The sequence below is a fragment of the Balaenoptera musculus genome, chromosome 14, assembly GCF_009873245.2.
Source record: "Balaenoptera musculus isolate JJ_BM4_2016_0621 chromosome 14, mBalMus1.pri.v3, whole genome shotgun sequence".
Lineage (NCBI taxonomy): Eukaryota > Metazoa > Chordata > Mammalia > Artiodactyla > Balaenopteridae > Balaenoptera > Balaenoptera musculus.
Genome location: NC_045798.1, coordinates 71060163 through 71081410, shown reverse-complemented (window position 1 = coordinate 71081410; position 21248 = coordinate 71060163). Strand labels below are relative to the sequence as shown.

At 38.4% G+C, this 21248-nt stretch overlaps 1 protein-coding gene across 21 annotated transcripts in view; it reads left to right on the top strand.

The window, feature by feature from the left end:
• Positions 1–21248, top strand: part of TCF4 (transcription factor 4) — a 352696-nt gene that overhangs the window by 258383 nt on the left and 73065 nt on the right. Inside the window, exon 1 of one of the 21 annotated variants that reach the window (XM_036874777.1) lies at positions 17488–17585. The exons of the other annotated variants lie outside the window; for them this stretch is intronic. The gene's annotated coding sequence lies outside the window, so the exon portion shown is untranslated. Of the gene's footprint in view, positions 1–17487; positions 17586–21248 lie in introns of those variants that run through there. 21 annotated transcript variants of the gene reach the window in all.

Sequence of the window (21248 nt, the reverse complement as noted above, 5' to 3'; positions counted from 1 at the left end):
AGGCAAATTGTACATACATTATAGTTAGAAAAAATAGCCGTTTGGAACACCAGCAGAAAGCTTTTGAAACCACGGATGCTTACCAGTTCTTCGTTTTAGCTTTAAGAAACAGACAGCAAGGTCCAGTTGTACGTGTTCTTGGATGGAGCCAATTCTATACCATTTTAAAAAATTGCCTTCATGCATACACTGGAGAAGCAGATTTTTGTTTATTCTACAGTGTGTATTGTACTGGCTCTAATTCTGCATTCAGCAGCTTTTGATTTGGTGCCAGACATCTTGTGGAGATTGTGTATGCCATGCGTTAATTGTTCAAAATGCCTATCGAAGAGACTTTACATTTCTTGAGTTTCGTTTGTTGTTTGGGGTTTCAGTATCCATGCATTTCTGTGGGGATGTGCTCGGATGACCAACGTGTGTTTTAACCTAAATTGTTGGAGTTAAGTGTGATCAGCTATTTGTTCCACAAGCTTCCCTCTGAAGACAACACAGCCCTGAATTCCTTCTTTTTTTTCCCAGTGACAAGTCAATTACTTGTTTAAATTCAGTTTGAACTCTCTGAACTGAGAGAGGCCAGAGGAAGCAGGTTTTCCCTGTGAATAAACAAAAGAAGAAAAATGTAAAATCATTCCAAAACACTGTGATTTTAGGTTGTGGGAAGAGTACAATTAAGCATTACAACAGTTATGATTTTTCTTTTGAATTGGCAACTATGTATAGGGTTTGCAAAATCAGTTTTCCTCTAACTTCCTAGCAAGGGAAATATTATAATCAATGATATTTTGCGACAAACAAAGGAAAATGTGGATTTTCTATTACCTTCAGTTATGAAGTGTTTCCATGACCATAACTCACAACAAATTGTTTCCTTCTTTCTGTGAAATATTGGACCTGTCCTGAACTGTGGACTTCAAGAAGCCAAAACCTACCAAAACAAATCATAACCCTAGAGCTGCCAAAGACTAAATCTTGAATATAAACCAGAATGTATTTTTTAAAAAATCAGCTCCTCCTCAGGTGAGAGTTTAATGAACTTGACCAACATGAATTGTGTGATTTCTTTTCTCTATGGGTTAGAGGCTTCAATATAAATGAAGTCCATTCTCAGCTAAATAAAATTTTGAAAGCACTACTACTTAACTATGGGAGAGAGGGTTTTTGCAGAGAAAATCAGTACAGTTTCTTTTAAGTGCTCTGAGTATAAACGCCTATCAAATAATATTGCTGTGTCTGTCCTATTGAGGCAATAAGCAGTGTCAGGCATTACCTGGTCCACCATAAGTGTAGTTTTAGCTCTAAATTTTGATTTTTATAACTGCTTACATTTTCTTATTCATTGAATAAGAACTTTAGTAAGTAATTATTTGGTCAAATTCCACCTATCTAAAAATAAAGCAATTCCACAAAGATAAAATTATGGCAAAGGAAATTGAAAACAAAAGTGGCGAAATTTCCTCCTAATGGTAATTTAAGATCACATCATCAGCGCTCGCCAGCATGTGCATGTGTTAAACCGTATAGAGAAACCTGTAATTATTGTAATTGCTCTTTTCGCTTTATACTAACAAGCTTCAAACCATGTTTCAAACTAGTTGTTTTTAAATAGTTATTTGTCAAGTCATCAAATCTCAGAAAGTAAATGGTAATGAGCTTTCCACGTTTATATTCTGACTCTTGGTCATAGGATACAGCTTTTCAACTCCATAAAGTTGAGAAATGAAGATGCTTATTGATTATTTCTGATATCGAGGCCAAAAAAATAAAATAATTTCATGATTCCTTGCTTAAGATGGAAAAAAAGGAACATTTTAATTCCAAAATCTCTCAGTTCGGAATATGTTCTTAAAAGAAAGTTTTCCTATGAATAAGTAAAAATCTCAGTCACCTAAATTGTTTGAAGCTAAAAATCATGATATGAAGTGTTTAGCTATTTTTTTCATGTACCACAGGAAGTGCTAACATAAAAAGCTTAATATTTAAATAGCACCAGTAATAATATTTTCCAGTGCATTTTACATATGGCCCTTTCTTTGCAAACCTCACAGTTGGTTCTGGTAACCTCATGCAGGTAGGCACTGGGATTTTAAGTTTTCAATAGTGTATCGACTATGTAAATTCCATTTAGTATTTTTAAAAGCTATTTCATATACTTAACTATTTTCAGAACCATGAGTATAAATGAAAGTAGCTGGTGTAAATGCATGACTTTTAAAAATGATTGTTTAGCTGTTGTTACAGAGCAAAATTTGCTTAGGTTCAAACTAATGTAATTTTTCAATTCCCCACTGATTCAAGAAAACAAAACATATCAAAGGAAAAACAAACATGCAGGAAAAACTTCCTTTAAGTGAACCTATTTTTTGGTATTGTTGACAATATTAAGCATTTTAATTTACTCATTTTAAAATAACAATGAAAATTTTATTTTTTTTCCTTCTGTGCTTGATTGCTTACAAGAAAATTATGTTGATTTTGTTCTGTAGGTTTAAGCTGGTAAAAATTCACCAGACGCATAATCTTGACCTTGTGGCTACATCTTGCTCTTCTGCCTCTGATTAAATTTCCAAAATCCCTGCGTGAGATTCACAGATGACAGACAGTTTGAACATTTCTCTGGGGCTAATTTTGCAGGAAAAAAAGATGGATCGGTTACATATTTGGTTAATTTATTTAATCCCTAATTTCTGGTAGGTTTGAACATTCTGAATATCGTGTTCATAATTGATAAGCATCCTTGTAGCGCTAGGCGATGGCATTGTTTCAAGGAGATTGAGGAGGAAGGACATTGGAACACAGGGGGAAGAGGGTTTAGGGAGAAAAGTGGCCGGGGAAAAAAGATCTAATAGCTGGTGCAGTCCTTAAATACCTTTCCAACTGATCTACAGGAAATTGTGCTGAAGAATTGTTTGTTTCCTGTTCCACTATAAATGTGGTTTGCATTACACTCCCTATTTGTGTTTTGTTTTGCTTTGCTTTTTTTTTTTTTTTTTACTAAAATTGCAATACCACTACAGAGACTTGAGAATAAGTGATTTCTTCCTTGTAACTTATTTTTTAAATGGGTTTTAGTATAGTTTGATTTTAGACATTATCCTCTTTCATTATTCTCAATGTTATGTGAGTGTGTTTCTAAGCTTGCTTGCAACTTCTATCACTGTGATGTCACTGAGGAAAAAACAAATGCTTTAGTGTCATTTCTTTAGAATCACCCTGTAGGCCATACGTACAGTCAGCAAGCTGCCATCAGGAGATTCATTTTTTAAAGAATCTTAATTTCTAATCCTGTAAAAATATATGGATAGGTTGTGGCAATTTTAACAGTCATTAGAACCCAGGTTTACTCTTATCTTAAAAGAAATGCAGTAAGAAAACATTTGTTCCGTGTATCAAACAACTACTCGTAACTGAGAATCTCAGGACAGAAACACAGAAGATTACCAGGCTTTTTCCCCTTTTTCCTCTAATATCATCACAGTTATACAAAAGCTAATTTTTCACAGTCAATAATTTTACACTTCAGTCTTTCAGAGTTTATATGTATTTGGGTTTAAATTCGCCCTTAATACTTGAGATATAACTGAGGTGACACAGGGTAAAGTTATATGTGGTAAACATTATTGATTACTTTTAAAAAAATAAGGTTTGGGACTCTGTGTTTATAAAATGTTTATATCTATTCAGGAAATCATCATAGTCCTAAAAAACAGTTATCTGTATACCAGGAAACGCAGAGGAATAGTCACAAAACTGAAAGAGAGACTTGTATAAAATAATTATATTTTGAAGTATGAAGTGATCTGCTCAAAACCTATTCATGGAATTTTCAGAAAACTTCACTAGTTGGAGGATTTTTAACATTTTCGCATCTGTAATAAACTATTTGCCACATTTATGGGATCATCTTAGGCATACAGATATTATTGTATTTTGTTAAGCAAAACAAATTTATTCTTCTGAAGAACAGTTCTTAAGGTTTGGGGCTTGAAAATGGTTTGAGAATTAGGTTCTACTCCACTTCAACTTTGGGAAACTTTCCTTTCTGCAATGCCGAAGATTTATAACTTAGGTTCCAAACTACAACCTTTTATTAGCAGATGTATTTATGTCACGATACCATATTCTGATTAGAATTTTAAAATTCACGTTGCTGATATTTTGGTCTTTCCAATTCCATGTTGCCTCATGTCCATAGTTTTCTTCAAATTCTTCTTCCTTATTTCTTCAAGAAAGCTGCACATGCTAATCAGGGCGTTTTATTCTAAAGTGACTTAAAAGGGACACTATGCCTGTAACATTTTATTTGGGAGGGTATCCTGTTTAAAGGCAGTCCACCCCCAAATGGGGATAAAGAGTGGGTTTCAAACACCTGAGAAGTCAGGGGTGGGAGCAGTGTAGATGATGGTCTAATTTCAGACTCCACTGAAAAAAATGCAGGCTTTGGCATCCTCCAGGGACCCAGGGCTGTGCTTTCCTGGAGACCAAATTACACTCCTCTGAAGACAGGGCACGTTGAGGTAATTGGTAGGACAAAGTGGGGAGAGTTGAATTCCAGCTGCTTCCATTGTAGCTGACCTGAAAATGAATAGGGGATGTTAAGAGTGGAGGGTAACATTTGACTTGGCTCTTTCACCTCCAGAAACCTAAGGGTGAGAATTATAGAGTCCGGAATGACTGCACCGATAATGATCCTGTTCAAGGGGGGAATTGCTATGTTGGGAAAAACTCTCACACCATTTTAAAAATAGTTGATTCATTTACCAACCACAGTCCTATTACTGTAGCCCCAAGAAAGTTTATCCACAGTATGGAAGCACTCCTTGTTTCTATCATGAGCCGTCTAGTGAGTGCGTCTTGGGTTCTCACCTCTTTGGGTACCATTTTTAAAATGCTCATAATGAAAGACATTCGGAAGGTACTGGAATCTCATCTCCAAGAAAGGAAACAAAAAGTAGAGTGTCTACACTCCCTTTTCCCCAGAATGTGTGCTTTTTTTTTTTTTTTAAGGAGAATAATGCTGTGTTACTCAATAGCTTTTCTCACGAATAAAACAAATTAAATTGATGTTACATGCATATTTAAACCCCATCCAGTTAAATACTGACGTGATTAAAATAATCAAATGTATTACTTAAAAAATTAAAAAGGATAAATCCTGTACCCCATTATTTTATTGACTTTTAAATATAAATTGCAGATATGTTTACATTCCTAATGGCATTATTAAGCTAAACTGACAAATCAGAGGAAGAAAAGTTGATTGCCCAGCACATTATTATTTCTGCACCTGTTATTACAATTCAGAAGTAGAGGCTTCGCACACAGGAGCAGGATGGATGCTGTTTTCTTAGGCCTCCTTTGTGTGATGTGAGGGTTGGGATAAATGGTTAACAAGTGTAGTTTCACTTTGTAGTGCCTTTTGGAGTGTTGATGTGATTAAAAGACTACAGTGTTTTTTCATGTAGCTTTGAAATTAATATGTAAATAATAGGGGATGGTCAGGCTCTTCTGTACTGACTGCACTAAGCCTCCCTAAGCAGAATTGGGGGGGGGGATATCAGCTCTTTATTAGACGTTGTTTAGGTATAAATAGTGCCAACTTTTCATCTCTACCCTGTGAATCTGTAAGGGAAAAGAAGGGAAGAAGAGGGGCCTATCAGATTAATTTAGGTAGGGTTGCAGATCTGGGTCGAAAATCCTTTAGACTTTTTCTCTTCTGGTTATATATTGGCCAGGAGGTTGGTAGACTTTGAGTGAATGTTTTAAGCAATAAGTTATCTACCATTGGCAATGCTTTGGTTTGAAATGTACGTTTTTCTTTAGTTTATTTCCTCCTTGTCTTAATCATACCATATCATTTTTCAAACATCTGAGCATAGGTGGCAATGATTGTTGGTTAGTGTGATTCTAGAATTTCTTGGGTGTTCATTGTCCAAAATTAACTTCACACGGAGAAACCTAAACTTTCTGCAGCAAGTGGAATAAATAAAGCCCTATTCCCTTTTTTTTTTTTCTTCCTTTCTTCCTTTCCTTAAGAATGTCATTATATTCTTAGAAATGTGATGATATTAAATTTGGACTGAGAAGGGGGAAAGTTATCTTTATTTCATCCCATCCAGCAGATAGTTTGAGTTTACAAAGAAATGGTTAAAATGCCATTATTTCCTGGAAGATACTAGTTAACACTATTCACATGAGTTTGGATCTTGTCCTGTGTAATAGTGATAATTTAAATTCCTAGACTTTAATAACACTTAATGTGTAGCATGGATCCCACTTAATCTGCCCCCTGGCTTCACAGCAAAATGTTTACATAAATGAACTCTCAATTTTTGTATCAACTTTTAAACTCTGTCTTTCCAGAATTAATACTATTTCCATAATTAAGCATGTTCCCAGTTAGTTCCATCGGAGTATATCTTTAAGATGCTGTTCTTTTCTGTTGTTTTTTTTTTAAGCCATCTGTTGGCTAGGTCAGCAGAGAAATGGGAGCCTGATTTTATTTTAAAGCACGTAAGTTATTACTCTACTATTGTATTAGACATTGAGCTTCAGAGGGCGTAAAAGATAAAATTCTATCATATTTTCATTTTGTTACATTTGCAGCAGAATATGTATGCCCAAATTGGTTATTTTCAACTCATGACAGCTGTGATATTTAAAATGCTCACAGCTGTTGTGACTTAAAATTGATTTTTCTATTAACACCTGAGAAAAAGACCTGTGCCATATTAGAAACTTAAATAAGGTAACTGGAAAATTAGGTATGTTGATATGAATCTGGTAATCCTCCTTCCCAGAGGTTGCAAAGTGCAGCAAACCTCTTGGATGCTTGCAGGGAAAGCGCTAAAACTGCTAGAAATAGATGCATGATTGTTAAATGCGTTTACCTTTTAAAGAATTCATGTAACAGCAGATCTTCTTGGCCCAACTTTCCAGTGTCAGTTTTGCTAATAAAACCTTTTAGGATTCAGTTTACTTTATTAACCCTGAGAAGGATGACTTACGTGAATCATTATGAGATCCTAACCTCTAAACTTTTTTTACCTTTCAGATATGACACTGAGAAATGCAAACCCACACTAAATTGTTCCTTATGGAGGAAGTTCCGGTTTTATGGCTCTTTTCCTCCATCATTTTTAGATGATGAAAAAAAAAGCAAAACAGATGAAAAAGGAGAAACAAATTATGCCTAAGCAGTTTTAGGCTAGCACTTGTTTTGGGAATCTGTCATACATTTTTCAGGATCCCTTTACAGATCCATTTTAACCTGGTTTAGAGTGAGATAGTGCTTCCTGCGTTTGGTTGAGCTATTTTGATGTTAACCTTCTCAGGATACTCAGTGTTGGAATCTCGAATGTGACAGGAGATCAATCACCTATTTAACAGTGTAACCGATCTAACAAAACTTAGGCACATTAAGGTATGGAGATAGTTTTACATTTTGAAATAGATGGTATGGTGTAGAAAACATACAGCTGGCTTGATGTGGAATTATTTATAGATAATCGTGCCTTCACAGATGCATTGCCAATAGGGAGCTATGTAGATTAAACTCTTTGGCTGGTCCTAGGCTTTTTACCTGTGTAACTCAATCAGAATTGAAAGCATGACAGCTTTTATGATGATAAATGTATGGCTGGATCAGAGAAAGTACGGACGGTTGGGTGGATAGATGGATGGGTTACATAACTAGATAGTAAAAGATAATGCGAATTATAACTCAACTTGCTTATTCATCAAAAATTTACATACACAGTATTATTTTGATTATTGCATACAGTTTAGAATAAGTTAGTGGAAAATAATAATTTCCCATCACATAAGCAAATCACAATAGGGATGGTGCCAAAAGTTCTAGAATGAACATAGGTTACTTGTTTCACTGATGTGCACCACAAGATCACAAGGTCAAAATGTCACATACGAAGTGATCAAGAATATAAGTGGATATTTTCTTGTTTGGTGAAGGAAGATACTCCTAGAGATGACCATTTTTTATGTGAAGATTTATGAAAATTGAAGTGGATATTTGACATACTCTGATTACAAATAGATATCTTTAGGACAGTGGTGCCCCCTCAGGGGACATAGGGAAGTATCTGGAAAATTTGTAATTGTCCCAACTGCAGGAATAGGGTGAGGGCTTGCCTCTCGCAGTTAGTGGGTACAAGCTAGGGGTGTTGCTCATTATCCTATGGTGCCCAGGGCAGCCCCTCACTCGTGCTGAGATTGAGAAGTCCTACTTTAGAAGTCATATATCTGGACCTTAATAATTAATTCCCGGCATGGTGAGCCACCTTACGAATGATGGTAGCTCCCTTCCCTTCCCCTCCGTTCTCCTTCCCTTTTCTTTCCCTTCTCCATCCTTTCCTTTCCTTTCTTCTCTTTTCTTTTTCTTTTTTTCTTGTTTTCTTCCCATAACAATTCCCTCCCTCCCTCTCTCTCTGTTTCTCTGTCTCTCTCTCTCAGTATTGCCCAGGTATTTCCACCATGTACCATGAAAATGTGAGATTTTCTTTCAGATGTTGTAAATATAGTACATTATTTATGAACCAACTGGAATGGCTTCAAAGCAGCTGTTAAAATATGTTGTGTCAATAAGGTACGTTTCTCCATACCCTGAATATATATTTATATCTTACCTTTCAAAATACCTTGAATTCTCTCATAGTGTAACCATTGGTTTATTGGAATCATCCGAAAGGAAAAGTTTATTACCATTAATTTTTTTTTCTGTAGAACATAAAAAGGAAATAAATTAGCATAAAGAAACTAATTAATAATTAAAGTTGATTACTTTTGGCATTAAGGATATTGTTTGCATCATTACCCATGTCCTCTGCACGAAGAAAAGTTTAAAGATGAAAACCAACATTAAAGACTCTCTTTTCAGCTCTCCCAATAACACAGCTTCTTTCTCCACTCACAACTGGGGATCTCTCTTCCTGCCACTGCTGAGCTTCCATCAGTGTTGGATAATTCTCGGCAGTGATTTGGAAGTGATTTTAAAACCTTGATTGCCTTCCCTGGTATCCTGGGGAGGAAGGTGGCGGTATCTGGTGGCAGAGTCTTATTAACACCTGCCAACTTGGGGAACCCAGAAGCACACCTCATGTCTTAGATGCCAAGGTGTGGAGAGAGCTGCCAAGTCTGACAGTAACTGCTGCCACTCTTCAGTTTCCTCCCCGTGCCCTACAAGGTTCTCCGAGGTTCCATGGAAGTAGAGATGGCAGCGGGGAACGGAGTGGCAGCTCTGATTTGAAGCCTGTCTTTGGTGTGGGATATTCTTTCAAGTATTGCTCAGCCCAGTGGCTGTTATATTTCATTTCCACCTCACAAGCATCCTCTGACTCTGTACTGAGAATCTTCCCGTTTCCCTGACCAGCTTCAACACAGTTCTAGTAAAATCACGTTGATGCCTTTGGGTTTTACTGTGTCCGTCACAACTGAAGCCATCTTATAAGATGGTCCTCAGTTTACATTTATTTTGATGGGTTTTCCACGTTTTATTGTACAGAGCTGACTGTGTTCGAAGCGAACAACGAAAAAGAAAATGTGTAAACTTGTTTATGTGTGTGCCAGGCAAGAAATAAAGGTGACCATTTTTTTTTTTTTTTTTTTTAAGGTGACCATTTTTGATGGTCATGTCCTCGATTTGGGTATTTCTGTTTCTGGGAGACGGTAATTTTTTTTTAATTGCAAGTTTGCTTTAAGTCAGAGCTCTTTGGACCTTGCTTCTATTTTTGATCAATCATTGATTATCTCTGTTGGACTCTCAATAATTCTCTTTTGTCCCAGTATTGTTCTCTGAATAATCTTAGAATTATAATTCGCGTACGCATCGTTTTTGGAATGTTATTCAGAGAGCTTGCTTGTGTGGTATTTGTCAGACATGTATGGAGTCTAAAAATCGATCTTGTTGTGAATTTCTGTAATTAATAGGAAAGTGGTTTACAGCTAAAATAAAGCTTGCAGTAAATATTTCATTGTAGTAATAATCAGCATTCAACAAAATACATTTGCAAGCCTCAGTTCTTTCCGAATGCTTTCTTGAACACCTTCCAGCTTAATCCTTACTGCATCGCATCGCAGTAAGATAGGTGGTCCAAATGTTGTTAACCCGTTTTGCAGTCTAGGTAGAACTGGGCTGTCCATTGAGATAGCCACTTGCCACATGGGGCTATTAGCATTAAATGTAAATTAATTAAAATGAAATAAAATTCAAAAAAGTCAGGTCCTCAGTGACACTAGCCACATATCACATGCTCAGAAGTCGCATGTGGTGGTTAGTGGCTACTGTTTTGGACAGGTCTGGGAAATGGCAGTGTTACAGGATTAACTCACTTGCTCAAGATCATATGGATTATAACAGAACTAGAGGCCCTTCTGCTGTATATTTCAATATATTGACATCCGAAGTAAGAATGGATAGTTTAATGCTACCTGGCATTTTAGTGAATGCGTATCTCATCTGTGTTCATCTCTTTTCTCTTAATTAAATTTAAAGCTTGACGTAGAGAAACTTTTCAAAGGATATAGCCCTTTGTCTACGCACAGTGCAGACCCTGAATCACCTTCTTCTGAATAAGAGGTCCTCCAAGAGAGGGACTGTAGCTTTTTTTTTTTAATTAAATTAAATTTATTTTTTTTATACAGCAGATTCTTATTAGTTATCTGTTTTATACATATTAGTGTATATATGTCAATCCCAATCTCCCAATTCATCCCACCGCCACCACCCCCATCCCGCTTTCCCCCTTGGTGTCCATACGTTTGTTCTCTACATCTGTGTCTCTATTTCTGCCTTGCAAACCAGTTCATCTGTACCATTTTTCTAGATTCCACATATATGCGTTAATATACGATATTTGTTTTTCTCTTTCTGACTTATTTCACTCTGTATGACAGTCTCTAGGTTCATCCACATCTCTACAAATGACCCAATTTCATTCCTCTTTATGGTTGAGTAATATTCCATTGTATATATGTGCCACATCTTCTTTATCCATTCATCTGTCAGTGGGCATTTAGGTTGCTTCCATGTCCTGGCTATTGTAAATAGTGTTGCAAGGGACATGGGGGTGCATGTGTCTTTTTGACTTATGGTTTTCTCTGGGTATATGTCCAGTAGTGGGATTGTTGGGTCATATGGTAGTTCTATTTTTAGTTTTTTCAGGAACCTCCATACTGTCCTCCATAGTGGCTGTATCAATTTACATTCCCACCAACAGTGCAAGAGGGTTCCCTTTTCTCCACACCCTCTCCAGCATTTGTTGTTTGTAGATTTTCTGATGATGCCTATTCTAACCAATGTCTTAATGCATCTTTATACACTTGTTAGCATATTGTGGACAACCAAGAAATGTTTATACAGCCAAATGAATGAGTCCCCCATGCACCATACATGCCTACGCCTATATATACAGTTGGGCAAGACTCTTAGGTAGCGTGCTTCCCGAGAGCTGGCCTCCGTGGAACTTAGAGAGCTCATACCTTTGTTCTGGCTGTTCTACTACAAAGTAGAATTTTATTAAAAGAAAAATCATGTGTATTTTGTCATATAATCCAAATATATCTTCCTAATAAGTGAAAAAGTCTGCCCGTCTTGTCCTTAACACTCGTTAGTCCCTAAATTGACTGCATGGTTTTGAAATCTTCACATCTTCCCGACAAGCTTTCAGGCATTTAGAGGTCAAGTTCAAAGATTAGCCTGTGGAGTTGCTCAAATACTATTTCTTGAACAAACTAATATGTATTGAAACTTTTTTTAATGTCATGTTTCTCAAGATTCCTCTGATCCAACATGGCCTATTAGGACATTTTTGGTTGAATGAATGAAAATATGTATCTTTTCATTCCTTGCATCATGAAGTTGGAGAAATGTTCCTGGTGAATGTTGATGGTACTGATGACCCCCTTCATTCATACGTGCACATTCAAAATTGTATGGAATATTTTTCAGTGATGTCTAGGTATGGCAGTGTATGAGTGGGCTAGCTCTAGGGTATTGTTAAGCACAGGGAATGAGTGTTTGCGCCTTATACCTATACTTTTAATAGACGAGATGATTGCAGATTTTTCCCGTCATCCTTTTGTTGGAAGCACCAGGAGCCTATAGTGGTACATCCTGGCAGATGCTTTGTCCTTGAACTTCTAATGGTATACACAAGCCGTCATTCCTCTTGGTAATAATCGTGGTATTAAGAGGCATTTGTGTTCAGTGCACTCTTTCAGCTTGTACCATGTTTAGTTCCTGTTATGCAAATACTGCTTTAAACTTAGAAATTCCAATTTGCATTGATATTTTGGTTTCATATAGCTAGCTATTGCATTTCACAAACAAGTGCATTTTAATGAGTATTGGCAGAATGTAGAAAAAATGTTATTCATTACATTCTTTTGTAGAAAATGCAGTAGTTGCCAAAATCATTAAGACCAAATATAATGTGTATAGAGGCCACAAGGATATGCCTCTTCGAGAATGTTTGGCCCTTATGGCATTCCATGCTATTCTTACAGGCATGGAGGATGGGGGTTATTACTATAAAATAGAAGCCAGCGTACCATTGACATTTGGGTTTATTTTTAAAATGTAAGCATGCTTTACTTTTTTATGTTTGCCATAAGACCATAGGGAATTCACCTCTGAGTTGATGTGAAGAACTTTAAAAGTCATAAATAAGCTGTAAAGTAGTGTCTTACATTTTGATGTTAGATCCTAAAATGAAGTTTTTGCTGGTTTATTATGGTTACTTTCCTTCCTGAGATTTTTAAAAAATCAGAATTGTAGGCATACAATTTTGCGATGGGCATTGTGTGGGGAAATAAAAATTTTGCAACTGGACTTTCAGAAACTAACTATTTTAACACATGGGCTTTCAAATGCTGCTGTCGTGTTGTCATAGCTTGTGGTCTCTAATTATAATGGGCTTTTTTGGTGGTGTTATTGCAGTTGTTCCACTCCTCCCCCCTCAGTCTTCAACTCACTTTTCCCAGAAGGAGAGTTCCAGGCCTTTGAAAATTCTCATGATTTTGCAAATCCACTCTATTTTTGTCTAGAATACAGGAAAGTTAAAACTGTGGCTGGTATGATGCCATGTTTTGAATCCAATTTTAAAGCAACCCTTTGCAACCCAGGGAGTAAAGCTGACATCTTTGTATCTGTAATGAAGATAATTATACCTGCAAGGTGACATCACTCATGAAGTAACAAATGCAGTAGAAAACTGAGCCTCTGCTCTTCTCTGAATTCTGTAGACCACGTTTGGCATTTAACACTAAACTCCTCTTTCATGCTTGTCGTTTGAGAAGTTGCTTTCAGATGAATTTACTAAAGCTGAGTGACACAGGGTTAAATTAATTCTTTTCTTTATTACTCAAAGTGATACAGACCTTTCTTGGACTAATGTAGCTTAATTAGTGGTCAATTAAAACTGAACATTGCTGAATTGAAGTTCTTTGATCAAACTCCCTGGCATGAGTTCTCTTTCTTTAACTAGCCACCATCTTGAATTCATTTGGAATCAGTAGTATAAACAAGTTTAAAACTGGTTCTTTTATAAGAAAGTCAGCAGGCTTGTATAGCTGTGGTTTCTTTTTTTACTTCTGTAGGCGGCAATTCAAAGGCATGCTAAATGAAAACAGTACTACACCCTGAAAAAAATACATTTTTAAAAGTAACACTTAAGTAGTCAGAAAACAGTCAATACCCCCACCTATTTATTCTAGACAGAAGATAAATTTCCCAATTTTAGTGGTTAATTTTGTCATTACATAGAGGGCTAAAGGAAAACTCCCGGTCCTGACAAAGTCCACAGTTATAATAAAAAGTGAAACAAACAAAAACCAAGCTGTGGCTTGGGAGAAAGATGGGTTGGGCAACGTTACAACATATATGCAGAGATTTAACCCAAGATTTAACCCAAATTCAATCTTTATTACTCTTGGGAGCATATTTCCTCTCTTTGCCTTTGGAGTTGGGGGGTCAGACACTGCTTAACTTACCTGTTGATTTCACCATTTCTTTGGAGGGGCACTGTTGCATCAGTGAGAGCTGATGATGGGGTATCTTTCACACAGATTGCAAGGTTGAAACACACATTGCTTTTTTTGGAATTTGGGTGCAGTTTTAAAAAAAAGAAAGAAAAGAGGGATATGGGGGAGCCAGGAATTGGGACAGAGGGGGTCACTAAATATTTGTAAGTAGATCAGCCTCTTCCTTTTATGCAGCTACATGTCTTAACATTTAACGTGTCTGTGCTGTTCTTGTCGAAACATAAGTCGATACCATTCAGTAATCCCAGTTGTGGAAAGCCTCACAGTCTAAAAATAACAGAGCTGGCATTCCGTTAGTGCTCTATATTTTAAAGTATTAATTAAAACTGGCACTTTTGTGCTGGAAATAAAAGTAATATATTAGGTTTAAATAGGTCATTTGCTCAGTCTGGAATGGCTTCTTTTAAGTTCTGAAATTTTCACAGAGGAAAAAGTACAAGGAAATTTTCGAAGTGGCCACGTAGTGTTTTCCCCCATAAATGACACAGTTTTTATAGTTCTCATTACTTATATCCAAAAATTACAGTTATAACCAATAATTAAGATAAAAATTTCATCACATGACAGAAAGAGAAATTGTTTTTAGTCAGTGTGCCTTTCAGCCTTCTCTCCTGCTCTCTCCCTAAAGGGCTGATTAGAATGTAATAATTGGGGGTGATAGCGGGAGGAAGAGGACAATTCCATTTAATTAAAGATAATTTATTTTACTTTAAATTGGTGATGTCCCACATGAATAAGAGTAGATTTAGCAGATAGATTTATTAACGGGTACTGACATCTCAGCTGACTTAAAAAGCAAACATTTTTCTTTCTGTATTGTTTTTATTGTGTCTCCGCACCTGAAACGGCTGTCATCGTGCTTCCCTCCCCGCTTTACCGAGCTGTAGACTTTTCCACCAAATGTGCAATTATTGGCGTATCAGTGAAACCAACTTGAGCCTCTGCTGAGTTAAAAAAGAAAACCCAGGCCAGGAGCTTGAAAGGCTGCTGAGATTCTCAGGACTCCCATTGGAAATGCCATCTCCTCCAGTGACATTTTCTTGACTGATCTTTAAAATATCTAGTTCCCAGATTCCAGGGTAACTTCAGCATTTTGAATGAAGAGCATAAGATTTCCTTTGGGCTGGGGCAAGGTGCTTGCACGAATATTCCTTTAAGAGAATGTGGACCTTGAATGCCATAGATAATGAAGAGTGTCACAAAGCGATCATGTGCACTGCGCAGGTTCATTTCTGACACAGAATTGTGGAGAAAGTAAGGTCCTTGTGTAATATTTTTATTGTTGTCTCATGCAATTGCAAACAGATCCTGGATATTAGGGATATGTTTTAAAGTTGGAAAGTGGATTCAAATAACGCATGAAATTTTTTTTCACATAGTCTCAGCCTGTGATGGTGTTTTAAATGGAATACCTCTAGTAAAATTGTGCTTGAAATTCCATAAATCCTAAGGCACTTTTTTTATGCTTCAAGCAAACTGTCTTCTGTTTTCCCAATTTCTATGTGATCTCTTTCGCACTATCTTTATCCCTTTTACCCCCATTTCACATTCCTGTATCCTTATTTCCATTTTTTCTTGTTCAGTCATTTCTATTCCCTTGCCTAGTGTGTTTCATTCATCTTTCTTCTCTGAGTGAAATCCAGACCTTCTGGCCATCTCTTTCTCCCTGGACTTCTCTTTCTGTCCAGCACTTCCTCCGTTCACTTCAAACCCTTACATTCATTTCTTTTCCTGCCTTGTTGCTCTCATTTTCACGTACAGTTCCTTTACGCTGGTTCCCTTGTCTTGCCTCTTCAGATTTCAGTGCTGTGTCTTTCTAGCTTGATTTCACAAATTAGTTCTATATAATCGTGTTTTCAAAATGAAGGGGAGAAATGAGGTTTTTCTTTCTTGTCTTTTTTTGGAGGTGAAGATCATGGTGGAATTTTTATTCAGTTTTAAGCCAGATGGACTTACTTTACCCTGTTCTGCCATTTTACCATTCCAAATGGATGTTAGATCAGGGATGGTGTTTCTCAAGGATTAATTTTTATTAAGCCTTGATTTTCCTGTTGCGTTAACCTTTTCCTTCCCCTCAGCCAAAGCATCTTATTCCTTTTTCTGTCCACCTAACTGGTTAATTTTAATAACCTGATCTCTCTGGCCCTTATTTTACCCTGATTCCCTGCCTCTTTTATCCATCTCTTTTTAAAATCATTCTGCTGTATCCTCGCTTCCCCTTGTATCTTTTCTTCTTCTGTAATTATTAATGAAAGCATGATGACTTTCCCCAAATTCTACTGACAGACAATGCTAGGAAAGAGGAAATTTGCAAGTAATGTTTTTTGCTGAGCATTGGGGAATTCTGTTTGGATTTTGAAATTCTTCTAATTTTTTTCCCCAAGATGTATAGTCATGATTCTGGGGAGTGGGGAACAGGGAGGCAAGTGTTCAAATTGATCCTTAATTGGAGGTGAAAACCCTACATATCAATATTCATGAGGGAGAGTGATCCTACATTTAGAGCAGGTAAATTCAGTTGTCCTTGTTGGATAGTAGACTGGTGCAGGGATGTGTGTGTGTGTGTGTGTGTGTGTGTGTGTGTGTGTGTGTGTGTGTATCTATTAGGAGCAAGATGGGGACAGTAGAGGGTGATCTGTGTGGCCAGCCACTATTGCTTTCAGCACCTCCTGTTGGCCAGAAAAGAAAAAGATACTTGGGTCAGAATGAAGACCTATCCTCTCTGACCCAGGGCTGGGGGTGGTTCCTCTCTCCGTCCCATTTCCTAGCTATTTTCCTTCTTTTCTTTCTGTTCCATTTTTGACAGCAATTATTTCACTTACTATTTCCAAACACCTTCAACCTCTGTCTCTTCCTCTCCTTCTTTGCTTTACTGCTCTCAGATAGGTAAAGAACTCCATTCAATGGGAGGCCACTCCTCAGCACAGCAAAAATCTAGATGGGATGCTTTTGTCTGCCAGCCTCTCCTAAGTACCTTCTGTATCCTTTGGAAAACGTCACAAACGTTGAAAAATAAATAAAGGAAAGGACAATTGCCATATCCCAAACTGGAAACCCCACCACTTTTATTCTGGAAAGAAGGCTTTCAGGGAGAGCAGCCTGCTGTATTCCCTGGAGGTAACAGGAACTGGGAGTGGCCAGAGGGAAGCTGCTAAACGGGGTCCAGATGCAGCTCCATCCAGGGGGAAGCCTCGTGCTTGGTCATTTGGGTGCCTGGGCTCGTCCCACCTCCCCTTCTCCATGCCCTCCTCCCAGCCTCATCCTGGGCCCTCCCACCCCTAGGCGAGCCCCAGGCCTCGCAGCAGATGTCTGCGGGTCTGACTTTCCTATATCCAGCATGAAGTTCCCTCTCTCCCTCCTATTATGAATTCTGTGCTGTGGTCCTGCTTGCTCCTTGTCTGTCAGATTGCAGTTCTGATGCTGTCAGCCATGTCTGATCAATCAGCAAACAACACCACAGGATGAAATTTAAACAGTGCAGATGCTCAGATACAGGGTTATGTTGACTGGACCTCCAAGGGAAAGCACAGGTAAGGTCAGAGTCTCCCCAGAGTGGGTCTCCCGAGCCTGCCTGATTTGACACCCTTCTGAGCCCCACTCTGCTGCTTTGGCTTGTGTGCTGCCCATTTGCTTTGCCCTACTCCTTTCTTCCCCTGGCGTTCACCAGAACTTTCGTTTTAATCTGCTGCCCTTGTTACTCTCCTCCTGTCATTTGTTCACTGCCTTTTCTCTTGGATCGGTGCTGTCATTATAAATGTTCCTGGATCGCCTCTAGGTTGAGGGTCCTTGCAAAATGCCACCTCGTTCAGGGCTTTTGTGGCCACACTTCGAGGAAGAGAGTTCTGCTGAGAATCTGGGCAAACGGATGGAATTGATAGGCCTGATTTATTTTCCCTCTGGGACAGTGGAATTTATCATTAGGCTACGACCAGGGTTTTCTTTCTTACCATTGAGATGCATTGAATTGTAAATGGAGCTTAAATCATCTTTGGGGGGAAACGTTTTTAATTAGAAAAGATATAAATAGATACGACCTAAATGAGGATGAATCAGCCAGTCCTTGAGAATTTGGGGAAAGAAAAAGAGATTTGATAACCGTTCCCCTTTTACAGTTTGCGGTGTTGGCTTACAGGGTTACTGCTCGCAAAAGAAGTATGTTCTATCGTCTTCCTCTTCTGTTTCAAAGTATTCAGTTGGTCCTTTTTATAACATAGAGTGTTTACAGGGTTCTGTGTTCCCTAGTCCCATCTGGAAAATATTTAAACTTCATAAGATCTATAAGACTAAAATATCACATATAATGGGATAGGCAGAAGGAAGGAAAATGAGACCCATTGCGTGTGTTTAGAATAAGTTAGTTGTTTGTTCAGAAGCGCTGCTAGAAGAATTGGAACAAATAGCTGTGTGCAGTGACTGGTCGGGTCCAGAGCTGTACATTTCACCACAGAATGATCCTCGGTTTGTAAAACTGACGTTTTGTTGTGACTTCTAAATCCAAACAAATCTCTGCAAATTTCTGCCCGATCGAGTTAATAAGAAAATATATACATGCAGAGGCGAGAGCCGTGCGCTACTTGCAGCTCTGTCAATGTCGGTGGAAATAAGAGATGTTTTTTACCTACTGTATTACATTCAACCAGCAATTGCCAGGACCTCCAGCTCAGCAGGTTTTCTGGATTCTTTTTTTTTTTCCTTCAGTGAGAACAATGGGATGCAAAAAAGAGCTTCAGAAAAGGAGCGGGGCAGATTTCTTCTAATTGCCTTGTAATTGGGGAGTGGTTTCCCTTTCCCACCATCTCACTTGCAGGAGGAGAGGAAGGCAGATGTGGCTTAGCGGGAATAGCCTCTTCCAGACCGGATGTCCCGGGGGCCTGGGGGAGGTGGTTCCCTGCACGCAGGCCTGTGATCTGCCTCACACCTGTGCTCATTTCATCCCCCTGATCGATGACCTTGTATTAACCTGGAGTGACCTTGCGCCTTGGCCTGTTCTTTGGGCCCAGCTCTTGGCTGGCGGACCTGCGTTTCCCCTCTGATTTACAGGTGGTTACTGGCGGCGGTGTACACGTGTTTTTCGTGGTGCACAGCGCACTCAGCAGCCCGGCAAGACCTGCAATTTCATCCCTCTCAAGGGGCCAAGCAGGGGTTTGGAAGGTGCGGGTGCAGCGAGAGAGGTTGCCGTTTGCGTGTGCTTTTCTATTTTGTGGCTCATCTGGTATCAATTACCATCTGATGGCAACGCCAGGCCCGAGGCCCTTTGCATGTTTGTCCTGTGAGAAAGATCTGGAAGAACCGACATATGGTTTTGATCGCAGCAATTGCAGGTTGATAGAATGAACGCAGGGGTGAGGTGGGTGGGTTTTCCTTCCGGCCCTTTCCACTCCGGGTTGCTAATGTGCTTCGCTTGTGGAACTGGTCTTTTCATCATCCAGTCCCTCCCCACTTTCCCCTCTCCCCACCCCCCCCCCCCCCAGCTCCCTACCACTTTGCATTCCTGGCCCCTGCCTCCTCTGTACTTCCCGGTCCCCGCCAGAAACATGTGGCCCACATTAAGGACCTTCAATTAAAACAAACAAACAAAAAAAAAATTGTCCACCCTTCTGTTAAAAATCCCAGAGCAGGTCAGCCTGTGGAGGTGAGCAGAATTCTACTAAAGTTGAGCACCAAATGGGTGGTGGGAGTGGGTTCCCTCCAGAAGCTCAGGACATGTTTTCAAATGGCTATTAGTTCAGGTCGTTAAACATTGAAACGACGCTGAAAAATGGCAGTGATCGAGATTAATATGTGTGCATGTGTGAGTTTCATCTAGGACATCTCTTTGAATTTGTTTGAGCATCTGCCTCATGGGGCAGGAATTCTCTGAGGTTCTAACTTCCTGTACATCTCAAGCCATAAAATGGAGCAGCGAGTTGGGGCGTGTAGGGTCTGGATGAGCATCTCCCTGCAGAAGGGAGAGGCTGGAGACGCATCTCTCCCACACGCAGTGACTTCTCTCTTACTAAATTTGTGACGGTCGGGGGCACCCAGGGAGAGTCTCCTCATTACCGCTGCACAGCAGGGATTGCATCTGTGAGTTTGCCAAGGGAAGGTCTAGTATTGGGGAACAGAGAGGCAAAGAGGGGAAAAGAACATTAGAGACACTTTTAATGCTACCCATGAAAATGTTTGCTTTCCAAGTAACATTTTTCTATAATGCTCTCAAATTCACATGTCTTGTAATCTGTTCTGCAGATGGGTAGTCCATGAGGCTGTGACTTTTTCACTTCAGCTGTTGCATGTCGAAATATTACTCCCAATTAGGACTTTATATAGTTTAAAAGGATAATGTGGTAGCTCACAAGTGCATGTTTCTGTTAACGTCTTCCTTCTTTTTAACGGAAAACCAACAAACCAGGACCATCAAGTCAAAACATGGCCTCCCCAAAAGTTCTTAAAATGTGAGATAAATTATTAGTTCTGAAGGCCAGCTATTGAAACCTAATTATAGTACGTGACACACTTCTTTATATTTATTTCCACCTGAGAGCTGATCTCCATTGAAAGGTAGTAAAAACTAAAAACTTCAAGTTGTTGTCTTAAATTGTATGGAGATGTCTGTATGACTGTGTTGAGAAAACTGACCATATTTTTACAATGGTATTGACTGTGTCTTAAGATATTTGCTGAAGGCTGCTGTCTTTCTTTGCCCAAGCTTTCTCTATATAGTATACAAATTGGCTTGCTAAATGATTCTTTTTTTTTTTTTTTACAGTCTTGATAATGATTATATTTTGTTACTTGGTAATCTTCCTACAATTTAATAAAATTTCGTCCCCTGAGCTGTGTTTGAATTCATAGCAATTAGTGATTAATTTATTTGCTCTAGTCACATATTTTAGTAGTGGCTATTTAGTTATTTGACTGAAATTTACTGGACACAGAGTATAACCTTAAATCATCATTCAGCTTGACAGCTTAAGACTTAACATTTCTACTTGCTGCTCATGCCATATTAGCTGCTTTCAAAGAGGGATGTATTGAGAAGTCCATTTTGGTGATTTAAAAAAAAAAAAAAAAAAATATATATATATATATATATATATATAGCTTTTCTGAAATGTGTAGACTTGGGGACTCATAGCAAAATAATGTAGTGTATGGACCATGAACCTGTCTTAGAACATGTTGGGTCACTTAACAGCAGCTGTGCTGGAGAG